Raw genomic sequence first — 12,760 nt, forward strand, 5'->3', positions numbered from 1 at the left:
TACGCCAAAGACTGTTACCTATTCAGGACTCTATCATGCTTGCATCCAAGCCGTTCCTTTACTAATTAAATTGTTAACTGATTCTATTCTGTCTACTGAGTCTTTCTGGTAGAAATGATAGCTTCAGCGAAAGTTCTACTAGGAAGACTCGTAGTGTAGCTTACTCCTCCCATGCTTACACGGAGCCAATCTTAGCGTTGCCTACTTTCGGGAAAGCCCTGCAATCTGATCATTCACTCATTCAATCAGCGCTAGCCTATAGGAATTCAGTGGGCTCTTTAAATATGTACCACCTAACACTGCTTCTGCTTCTCAGTACGCTGACTTTGACGTCCCCTCCACCTCCCCTCCAGCCTCCTCTGCCAGCAGTCCACGTCCATCGGGCACGGTCTGCCTACCACATCTTCCTTCAGCCACCGCCACCAGTTGGTCCCCGTCTCGTCGTGGGGGGTAGGCTCCCCGCCCCTGCCTTCATCCATCGGCAGGAGACGAGATCCTCTCATCGCTGGACGGATCCGAGACGGGGCCTACGCCAAAGACTGTTACCTATTCAGGACTCTATCATGCTTGCATCCAAGCCGTTCCTTTACTAATTAAATTGTTAACTGATTCTATTCTGTCTACTGAGTCTTTCTGGTAGAAATTGTTTTTAGAATTGATTTAGATTAAGTGTTAGTTAGTATAATTTGTATTTTAGTATATTTAGCATATTCTTTATCTTCTACTGTCCTTATTACTTAGTTGTGTTTTTATATTATATACTTTTAATTACTTTTTCTGCTGTTAGTGAATGTGTGTGTGCTACTGAGACCTTGAATTTCCCCTGGGGATCAATAAAGTATCTATCTATCTATCTAAATAGTGTTTAAAATGTCCATTTAAATTGTAGCCTAATATAATGCACTGTTGTGCATTTTAAATCAGAAATAAGAATGTGAGGAGGTTCCTATTAACTTTAAAGATTGCATCTACAATCAAAACTATCTACATGCAAATTGAATGTCCTTATATCCGGTCTATGGATGTCTGCTTTAGTTGACAGCACGGTCACTAGATTTTAATCGGTAAAGTTGACGAGCTGGTACAGTATCTGTTAATGTTAGGGCAAATAGGCGGATTCATGTCCCTTGCAGTTTGCAACTGCGAGGTACTGTACATGGCAGGCGCCCCACAGAACCGTTTCATTTTGAGAGGTAGATATCCATGCTCTGGCTCCCCCTCTGCGATGCGTTCGTCCCCCAGTTTCATGCGCCAGTTTCATGAGCTTTTATGACAAAACTGTGACTGTGGTAGTTAACAAACTACATCCTAATAGAAAACTGTTAGCTTTCCTGGTATCAAATGACAAATGGTATCAGTTAGGCCTATAACACAACATAAATTGTGCTGGCGAACCAAATAAAATCTCCTGCGACCCACCCTTTGGGAAACACTGCTGTAATATCTAAAATATCCATCAGATCTTCTGATAAACCCTCAAATTTCGCTGAGCTGCTGGTATTGACACATTCAAAATCATGTATCTCATCATGTTGTCTGACAAATAAGTAGAAAAATACAGAAAACTGTCAGTTGATGACTTGAAAGTCAGACTTTTTCCTTGCTAGTGTGACAGAACATAAGTGTGAGGTTGACAACCTTGCTTTGGGCCTAGTGGAGGTTATTTGCAGTACACTCACCAGACACTAAAACGTGCTTCAGAGTGCGTCCAAGCAGCTTCACCGTCATTTCATTCTTCTCACACTTCACCACGGGAGCTACAGTCCTTGAAGCTGCGCGTGATGGCGTGAGCTCGAGGCACGCCGCCGCCGCTGTTACATTGCGCATCAGCTCGCGGTCAAAGTACTGCACTATCACCGAGTGGAGTTGCATCCTCTCCATCACCTGGAGAAGAAATGTTACAAGACTTAAAATTAATTAAAGAATTAAAATATTATATTCCTTAATAAGAGTGCATAAACAATAAAAATCCATTTCGCTTCAATATTGAGCTTTTCAGATCAAATTAACTTTAACACACACAGAGCAATATAGCTGATATGTCACAAGTCTTCTTTTTGCAAAACACATTTGATTTCATTTTGTATATTTTATTAAGAAAAACTCAAATCTATTAGGCTGCAAAGTAAGAAGTAACATTAGAAATCCCTGATCAACGTGATTGAAATCATTGGTCCAGGATAACCAAAGTAAATGCAAAGTTTACACCTCTTACGATGGAAGAGTTCCCAATCATGAGAGGCCAGACTCTCTTTACAAAGTAGTGTCTGGAAATCAGGCTTTGTTGCCACGATTTTATATTAATTTCTTAAACAAATAATTAGAGGTCAGAACACCTGTGATGCACACAGACCAATATACTTCATCCATCAGGCCTCTTAGGCTATGCCAGCAGCCAGACCAACGGATACCCTGTCCCTGCTGAATCACTGAAGCTAAGCAGGTGTGGGCTTGGTTAGTACTTGAATAGGAGAATTCCTTGGAAAACAAAGTTGTAAGATCCCATGGCAAAGAGTAGGGGGTTCCCCATTGTCCTGGTCAAATTCCCAACCTGGCTCATTCAACCTGGCCCCCTAATCCCCCAGCGTAATTGGTTCATTCATTCATTCCCTCACTCTCCACCTCAAACTGGTGTGGTGAGTGTAAGTGTCTGGTGAATAGGGATGTAACGGTATGAAAATATAACCTCACGCTTATAGTGACCAAAATTATCATGGTTATTTATTATCACGGTATAAAAAGACGCAGAGTGGCTACATGATACAGTACACGTTTTGCGGTGAAAATGTTCCTTCTTTTAAAATGTTTTCCATTGTACCAGGCCTACTGTATGTCAAAAGCAGGCTCAGAAGAAGCTGGGAAGGATTAAACACACTGTTTCCACACCGTGGTAATCAACTGCGATAATTCTGATATTTGAAATGAAAACAGTAATTGTTATCGTCAACATTTTTATCGAGGTTTACCATTATACCGGTTATCGTTACATCCCTACTGGTGAATAATGGCTTCTGTGCATCAGCCAAGTCGGTGCTATTGGTGGTGGTTAGTGAGTTTCCCCCTTTACTGTGAAGTGCTTTGTGTGTCTATAATGGCTATATAAAATGCAAATTGTTGTTGTTGTTTGTTGTAGTTTTAGAGAGTGAAGTTTTCTTGTAGCTTAATCCATGCCTGTGAAAACCGGTCTATGAGCTCCTCACCTTATGATGAAGGTAGCAGCCTTTAAAGAAGACCTTAAGTAGCATCCATGGTCCACGTTTCTCTGCAGTGTGTCTGCAGTGGGCTGGGAGATGCTGGATGTTGATGGGTGAGAAGTTCTCTATGGAACCAAGAGACATGTCACCTGTGAGGACTATAATTATTCACATACTGTGCTAAAATGCTGTGTAAAGTGATTCTAATTTCATATTCTACTGACCGTTGAGCAAGAACTGACGGGTGTGATTGGCCACAGTAAACCTCAGGACGAGAGACTCATTGTCACACTGAAACTGTGGTAGAGAATCGTTGCTAATTTTCATTCCATCCAAACTCTTGGAAGACACTGTGAAGAGAACATAGTCTAGACTGATGAATAGAATAGAGTAAAGGGTACATAATATTACAGGCGCCAAAGCCGATGTTTCCATACAGTATATAAATTATTGTTAGGAGGCCACTAGTTTTTTTTTTTTTTTTTTTTTTTAAAGGTGCAGTCAGCGATCATACTCGATTTCCAGCCCATAACATCTTTTTGTCGCATTCAGCAGTCACCTCTTCATGATCCGCTAACTGCTAATTCCATGAGTGCACTGTAAAAATAAGGCAGCAGCCTAGCCTGTGAAAACTGGAAACAAAGTGGGGGCAGCCTGTTCCCCAAATAAAAACTGAACCCTGTGTGGAGTTTCTCTGGGAATACTGAAGGGAGGGGTGAGCTACTTCTCTGGTGTGTTTTGTTTGATCCTTGTGTAGCCCAGGGTTACTTCACAACCCTCTAGCTACTAGCTAACTGATTTTTCACAAAAGGCATTTTATAGTGGCATTACACTAGGCATTATTGTCTAACCTGCACTGTATAGCTAGTTATTCTCCCAAATGGACTGTTGTCATTTTGCTACTTTGTTTACTTTGTGGTTTGTGTGAGATGAACTGTAGTTTTCATGGTGGGGAAAACCTAGCTTGATAACGGAGACAAGGAATATCATAGGACCAGTTAAATGTCAGATATCACTTTCCGACTATATAAGTAACTACCAAAAATAGTAAGTTACAGTGAAAGTAGGTAGTTAACCCCGTCTCAAGAAGCGAGTGGGGTATATGCCGGCACAGGTGTCTACCTTTTAGTTACGACGTTAACGTTATTAATTTTCAGCCCCTCAGTTTGGGGAGATCCACACAGAGAATTATATATATATTTGAATCGTTACTTTTGATATCCTGTTTAAATATTTTCCGCAGAGACTGACCCTTAAGGTGGTCCAGTCTATTTGACTTTGGCCTAGTAGCTGGGCATACATAGTTGGATATTTTGTACATATAGTCTTATTAATTTGCATTGTCATAGTGTGATTTTATTGTGTTTTATAATACATTCTTGTTTGTTATACTGACTCCGTCTCCACTCACTGGTTAAATAGAGCAAAGTATAACCTTTATACCGTAGGGGTGCTTAAGCTACTCTGGTTAAACAGCAGGCTTAAAAGGTGAGAACCATACCCTAGGACCCAGGTTACACTAGCACACCCCTCTGAGGCAAAAGAGGGTTACATAAATGGAGGCACCGCTGGGATCTTTAAAATTAATTTAGCATATAATTTTAGTATCCAGAGAGTGGAGTTAGTATTGTAGGCTTTTAAGGTTTAGTACACATTTAAATAGGCTTGAGCAGTGGGCAGTCGTTAATATGTCGCTACTTTGGAGTTGGTGTAAAGGGGAGGGAGTAGATCCTAGTCATGCTGTAGTGGTCAGTGATGTTCCTGATGACACAGAGGTAGGTGAAATAGAGAACACCCTTCAGAACATAAAGGTTTTGGGTAGGGTGCGTGGTCGCCTGTGTGACCCACATACACAGAGACTGGTAGTACTGTGCGAGTGCAAAGAGGTGGTTAGCAAAGAGGCCCTACCTAGTGAAGTGTACTCAGCAGCTGGGGGTAGCCCATGGATACTTAGTGGGCCAGATGATGAAGTCACTACTGTAGTGTTTGAGACCAAGGGCACCAACCCCACACCCCCAAGGCTACCACCACGCCACCCAAGAGGCAACACCCAGCCAGAACCCCCTACTCCTGATGTGCCAGCCTCCATACCCGTGGACACGTTTTTCAAAGTGGTGGAGAACCTCATTGAGAAGACCACAAGACCCTACGAGGGCCACGCATTCAGACGACTTCGAGTCTTTTCAGGTGTCCTTCCCACCCCTGCTGGAGAAGAGAGCCTTGACACCTGGCTAGATCAGGCACGCCTGATGATAGACGAAAGTGAACTCCCCCGCCGGGAGAAAATTAAAAGAATTATTGAATGTTTGAGAGGTCCAGCATTGGACATAGCTCAGGCTGTTCGTAGCAACGATCCTGACGCCACCCCTGATGACTACCTAACAGCATTGGAAAAGGCCTTTGGGTCCACAGAGTCTGGAGAAGATGTTTATATTGCTTTTAGATCCATGCAGCAGCACTCTGGAGAGAAGTTGTCAGACTTTCTGAGACGAATTGAATGCTCGTTGACCAAGGTTGTTCAGAAAGGAGGACTTCACACATCCCAAAGAGACAGGGCCCGAGTAGAGCAGTTACTGCGAGGAACAGTTGAGTCAGACTTGATGTTGGTGCAGTTACGCCTGAGAGAGAGAAAACACCAACCTCCCACCTTCCTTACACTCTTACATGAGATTCGCGAGGAGGAAGACCGACAACTGGTCCGCTGCAAGTCCACTCCCAGTGCACGTAAAGCATCAGTGCGACAGTTTAATGCTACAGAGAATACCACATCCGCTATATCTGAAACAACCCGTTTGAGAGCAGAAGTTGATGAATTAAAGGCAAAGCTCTCCAACCTATACCCTCAGCACGACCCACCAGCCGTTGTAGATGGCGAGCTTATACGGTCCACTAGAGGGGCAAGAGCTGAGAAGAGTGCCTCCCCAGATATTCAGAAGCAGGTGAGTGACTTACAGCACCAACTCCAGACCATGGCGGTTAATTTTAAAGAGCACTCCGTCAGAGCTGACAGGGGAAGACCAAGCACCGAGACGCCCATAAGACAATATGATTCCACCAGAGGCGCCACCCAGAAATGGTCTGCTGAACCACATCAGAACCAAGACGCATTCTTTTGCTACAGATGCGGTGAAGATGGCCATGTATCAAATAGGTGTACGGCTGCAGAAGACTCTAGCAAAGTCATCTCCAAGTTGATCAGCTCTTTGAAAAAAGCCAAACGAGAACCGCCATCCAGAACAGCAGAGCCCGCACAGAGACACTGCCAGGCCAAGACGAGTGCGGTGAGTACCCCTAGAATTCCCAGCATCCCTGATGGTCTAGTGGGTAACCCCTCCTTGAGTCGAGTGATTATAGAGGGCCGGAGCTGTAATGCTTTGATGGACAGTGGTTCCACAGTGACCATCATTTTTGAGCAGTGGTATCAGAAGTATCTGAGCCATGTTCCTCTTCACCCCATTTCCAGTCTTGCCATTTGGGGGTTAGGGGACTCAAGCTACCCTTACAGAGGTTACGTGGCAGTGTCAGTAGAGTTCCTTGAAGATGGGGCTGGTCGACAGCCGAAGCCCATATTAGCACTTGTGTGCCCTGACCCTCCAGGCCCAGACCAAGTACCTGTGATCATAGGCACCAACGCCAGATCATTCAACCATGGACCTAGTACTGAGAAAATCCGCACTGAACACAGTCACACAGCCAAGGTCTGGAGAGTAAACACCCTACCAGTGAGCAGTGAGAGGACGTCTTCCCCATGGCACGAGTGTGCCGGGCATGTGAAGTGGACCGGTCCAGGGTCACTTACCATTCCTGCTGGTGAATCTCGCCGTGCAGTCTGCAAAGCCGCTGTTACCACCGAGAAACCAAGCATCCTGGTCATAGACGCGCTTAACCTGCTGCCAGCTGGAGTTACCTCACCGCCATGTGTGCTTCTCCCCTCACACATACAGCAGGGTGCTGTGTCCTTATGGATAAAGAATGAGAGCCTCAAAGAGCGAGCCATTCCCAAAGGCTCTGTTATTGCACATATTTACCAAGCTGATGTAGTTACTGAAGTCAAGGCGGACACGAGTGATAGAGGCCAGCTTGATCCAAAGCTTTTCTGTTTTGAAGACTCACCTATTCCTCCTGCTTGGAAAGATAGACTGGCGAAACAGCTGGCCAAGAGAACAGCAGTGTTTTCAGTTAGCGAGTGGGACATGGGCTTTGCAAGGGGAGTGGAGCATGAGATACGAGTGAATGATTCCCGGCCCTTTCGAGAGAGGTCTCGACGACTTGCCCCTGCTGACCTGGACGATATCCGGCGCCACCTACAGGAGCTGCTGGCGGCTGGAATTATTAAAGAGTCCCGGAGTCCCTATGCTTCAGCTATTGTCGTGGCCCGAAAGAAAAATGGAAAAGTTAGAATGTGCATAGATTATCGTACTCTGAATGCTAGGACCATTCCCGACCAATACACCGTCCCAAGGGTAGATGATGCTCTTGACTGCTTGTCCGGCAGCCAATGGTTCTCTGTTCTGGACCTCAGGAGCGGCTACTACCAGATAGCCATGGCCGACCAAGATAAAGAGAAGACTGCATTCATATGCCCGTTAGGGTTTTATCAGTTTGAACGCATGCCTCAGGGTATCTCCGGAGCTCCAGCTACGTTCCAAAGATTAATGGAGCGGGTGGTTGGAGACATGAACCTGCTGCAGTGCCTGGTTTATTTAGATGACCTCATCGTCTTTGGTCGGACACTACACAGTAAATCGGCCAGTGTTAATTTTACTCTATGGGTGTTAATTTTAACACTATTCCAGAGTTTATATAATCCTCACTCATCAGTGTTAAAATAACACTTGCCATAGTGTTGCCGTATTAACACTAGCCTAGTGTTTCATAATTAACTCTATCAGAGTTAAAATTAACTCTATCGGAGTGTATCATTAACTCCATCAGTGATTCATAATTAACTCTATTGGAGTAATTAATTAGTTTCTAGAGCCATATATTTATCAAAATAAACATATTAAACAAACCACAGCAAATTAATTACTTTTCTTTTTTTATTAACATTTGCCATGATATGGCTCAAATCAATGTGCAGAGGTACAATATATATGTCAAAGTTTGGTCCATAAGCATTTTGTTGAGCAAAGGCCTTATACTCATACAAATCATTGACTTTAACAATAAAACAATGTTCCTCACAATCCATAACCACATATGCATGAAAATGCTCTGCAACACTGAGTAAACATTTCATAAACAAGAAATAAAACAATATAATCAAGAGTTTTTTACAATTTCACAAACTTGTGTTTTGCTTCAAACCTATTACTAGAGATGTGCAATAATGGGCCAATTTTCCATAAGCAAGACGGATAATGCACCATGAAGTGATGTTACATGTGGGTATACCCAAAGTCCTTTTAGGCAAGTCCCTCCACTCAGCAGCCATATTGCAACGCATTTTGGGCACTTTCGGCAGGCTTCACAACACCAATCTTGCTCCAGCGGCAAGATCACAACACATGATTGGCACAATCAATGTCTTCACAACACACCACATGATTGGCTCAATGTATTTACATGTCCACGTTTTGCCACGGAGGGGGGTGTGATATATGTAGACAACACCATACGTTACAAACTAACCCCATGCATTTCTATGGAGGATTTTTTGAGTGCTGTGTCTCCTCATTAGAAAGTCTACCTCCTTAAAAAGCTCATGGTGTTCATGTATTCCAAGGCTCCCGAGCTGTTCTTGACCAAACGCTGCGACACTCGTTGCTTTAGGCGCCATGCCAGATAGCCCGTCCCTCTTCCAGCATCGTAGAAGTGTTCCTGCAAAATAATGTGGGCAAGAACTATGATTATCCAGATCAATAGTTGAACATTATTATTATTATATATAACCTTAAATGGAAATTAGTAAAATCTTACATAGCCATTGGTGGAGTAAGGATCCCTGAGATTAGGAAACAGTCACAATGCCGAGTGCATATCTTTTTCCTTGACTTCGTACTGGTATCCTAAAAACAATAGGAAAATTATATTAGATATATTCAGACAACATTACAAGCTATAAAATGGAAGAGTGATTAAACATGGATTATGGATAAAATATAGACTTAACGCTTCTTGCCACTAAAATATGCTTAAGTAATATTACATTAGGCTAACATTTTTAACCAAAGCGACTAACATGGTAGCAGTTTAAGTTTTAAAGCAATTCTCTCAACAATTTTAGGACAATTTAAAAACAGTAGAGTACAGTAAGAATAAGTGCATCAGTGAGTGCTGTTTTTAAACAGTTGAGTGTCAGTTCAAGACAGGTGGTAAGTACTAGGATCAGCAAGACTTGTTGTAAGTAGTGCTATGAGAGGAGATGTTCTCTAAAGAGCTGGGTTTTCAGGAGTTTTTTGAAAATGGCGCCACTGTGTAGTTGGTAATAGATATCCCTACAGCTAAGGTTCTACCTTATAGCATTTATCAACCCCACAATCACCAGTTCAATATTGTTTTTACACAGCAATTCTACTACCTAATACCTGGATTAAAATACATTAATTTAGGGTTTTCTTGTCACTCTGCAGGCAGGTTGTGTGAGGCTATATGTGCACAATAATGATTTTTCATTTTATTTCACATTACATTATTCACCCTATTACATGCACTCTATTTTTCTCACTCAAACAGTCAATTGTGATGTTATGTTACAATGTTCTCTCACTTTGAATGAATGGAACGATAACATTGGATCAATGTAAAAATGGCACTACCACTGAAAAGTCTGAGTAGGGATGTCCTGAGATAACCCCACCCATGGAATCCCTCTCGTTCAGTCAGAAAAGAGTTAGTCAGTAGTTTGACTGGACCTAACTGTTGTATACAATTAGATTAATTTATTCAAAACAAAACATACCCATGGACCAGGATATTCAGAAGATGCCTTCTTGTACAGTGTGTCAAGGTGCTCTACTATACTCCTCCATTATTTACTCTCCCATTTAACTCTTCTCCAGAACCTCCTGGACCATCTATGTGTAAAAAAAGAAACAATAACAGTGATACACTTGTAAAGAGAAAACTTACATGCACCCTCTAAAAAGTGTAAATCCAGAGTACAAACAAGAAAGCTAAGGGGGCAGCTAGAACTTCAAAAAACAAATGCTATTTAATACCACTGATAGTGCTCAAAATATAATTACACTTCTGTGGTTGTGTGATGAGGGTCTCTACAGACAAACAGAAGTATTGTAAACTTGGAAAGTGTACAGAGAGATTATAACAAGACCTGTATCTGAAGGAAGCAAATTGCTTGGCTTCGTGTTCTAGTAGCATGAAATCAGTGGGATTTTCATCTTGCAGCACTGGATCTGCAAGCAGATCTGACTGAATCTAATAAACATACTTTACGTTCAGCCAGATCTGTGCAGAGCTGCAAGATTGAATGTGCCCACTGATTTGACACTACCGGAACACAAAGCCAGGCTTCTGCATTTTGGAGACGAGACAGACAAGGATTTCTCCTAGTGATATTTTAATTTTAAATGCTCACCTGTTTGGCCTTTTTCTGCTGAATCTCCTATGGCAGAGGTGTTCTCTTCTTTTGCACCAGTGGATTGATGTGCCTTGTTTGAAGAACAAGAAAAAAAAAATTGGAATCTTAAAGGGCTGCTTTAAGAAATTCGGTCTCCGATTTTATTTCACTTAATTCAACTAAAGGGTGACAAAATCTTTTTTTTTTTTTAACCATACCCACTTTATTTGGCGTGAACAACACATTTCACAATTTTCTTCATCAGGTTGGAACGTGAACCTAAAGCCTTCACGCCAAATAAAGTCAACAAAATATACCCTCCAGTGTGCGATTTATACTAGTTTTTGACTTTTTAATAGTTATACTGCACACCATCAGCACCTGCAAAAGGGCTGTGCACAGGGATTTTGAACTTTGATTGATTTCAAATGTATTTCTTAAAAAGGATCATAAGGATCTGCATTAACTCCAGCCAGGATACAAAGTGTGCGTGTGAAATCATTAAGAAACATGCCTAAGGTCAGGCTGATTCATAGTCTAAACAAGCTAGAAAAAAGAAAGAAAAAAAAAAGCGTTGCAATATGGCTGCCGAGTGGAGGGACTTACCACATAAAACCTCACCTTCTCGAATTAAACTTTGAAAGGAAAAACCAGGCTGCAGTTTGAGGTACTTTTTTCTCCATGGTACTGGACATTGATGAGCATTTTGCTGACCCTGTTAAAACAAAGAAAATGATTACATCAATACAAGAACAACAATGATTTGACTATCAGCAGTATATCAACTAACCAGCAAAGGACTTCTAAACTTTATTCTGACATTATTTACCACAGGTTACCAAATGTTTCAACCGCAAGTGTTTTGTCTTAAAATATGTTCATATAATCCCTACTTTTTAAGCAACATGACTGGTAATAACTTAAATAATTTCATTAGGCAGTAAACTCGTCTACATTTTACCATATCCATAAAAAAACTGCTCATAATTTCAGAGAATAAACATTTCTTACTCTGCTCAGCTGTAACGTTATGCCTGATGGACTGAATATCCTTATGCACGTGCTTGCAAGCTATTGAACCACAATTTCTACAAATATCTAAAATTAGTATCAGCTAGCTAACTTCTATACTCTTTGGCTTACCTGCACCCTTTATAAGTTAGGAAACAAAGAAATTGATCTAACCCAAATAAAGCCAACAGACTCTAACAGAAACTAATACCAGTGCCATACAGAGAATGGAGACTGCACCAAACCAACCAGGCTAACGGTTACCTTACACCTCTGTTTGCTACAAATGCCTAACAGTTAAACGAATGCCCTCGTGGTCTCAGCTAATGTTAGCTAGCAGCAATTTTTTATAACCAAGCAATAGTGTTCAGTTCAACCAAACGTCAATGAGTCGACAGACTGTTATAATTAGTCAGTCAACAGATCCATTTGTGCCAGGTGAGCATTTGGCAGCACACTAACGTTAGATCGCTATGAACAGTGGAGTTCTGGCTGTAACTAATGTTAATCAGCTAGGCTACGTTAGCATGTTAGAGATATTCCCTCAGTGGGTATTCAAATTCCATCCGCCTTTTCGAATTTCAGAAAGGACTTTAAGACGTTGTCGACTCCAATATTATATTAATGTCAGTTTACAGTTTAAGTATTACAAATTAACATAAACTTAACCATTTCAATTTGATAAGGTTATAACCCACCGAAGTTATGTTAGCTTGCTGGATGTTTTACCACTAATTTTCTGAGCTAGCTAGTGCTAGCGACCTTGCTACTAGCTAGCGACCAAGCTAACGTCACCAATATTTCATAGTAGGTAAAACACGTTGGTATGAAAACATATACCTGTGATGTGACATTACTTAATTGAGTATTTGTCTTAGTTTTCATGCTAGCTTACAGAAGTATAGGGAACAAATGAATTTACCTTTTACTATTCCACGATGTACTTCAATGGCGTCCATCTTCTTTTCAAAAATCTCAACTGAAGGACCGGAAGTGTAAATGACTCCACCCCAGAGTTCGTACATTCACACCC

General features: G+C 41.7%; 1 long non-coding RNA gene across 2 annotated transcripts; it reads right to left on the reverse strand.

Annotated features, from left to right (window-relative positions):
• Positions 1–8,218: 8,218 nt before the first annotated feature.
• Positions 8,219–12,760, reverse strand: LOC121693503. 2 transcript variants are annotated; one of them, XR_006025526.1, is made up of 6 exons: positions 12,650–12,760; positions 11,338–11,431; positions 10,735–10,807; positions 10,099–10,213; positions 9,117–9,205; positions 8,219–9,017 (listed from the first exon to the last, which is right to left on the reverse strand). It is a non-coding gene; the product is annotated as an uncharacterized LOC121693503 (long non-coding RNA). The 2 variants fall into 2 exon arrangements; XR_006025525.1 differs by lacking the exon at positions 12,650–12,760 and having other exon boundaries at positions 11,338–12,277.

This window comes from Alosa sapidissima, chromosome 19, assembly GCF_018492685.1.
Source record: "Alosa sapidissima isolate fAloSap1 chromosome 19, fAloSap1.pri, whole genome shotgun sequence".
Classification (NCBI taxonomy): Eukaryota; Metazoa; Chordata; class Actinopteri; order Clupeiformes; family Clupeidae; genus Alosa; species Alosa sapidissima.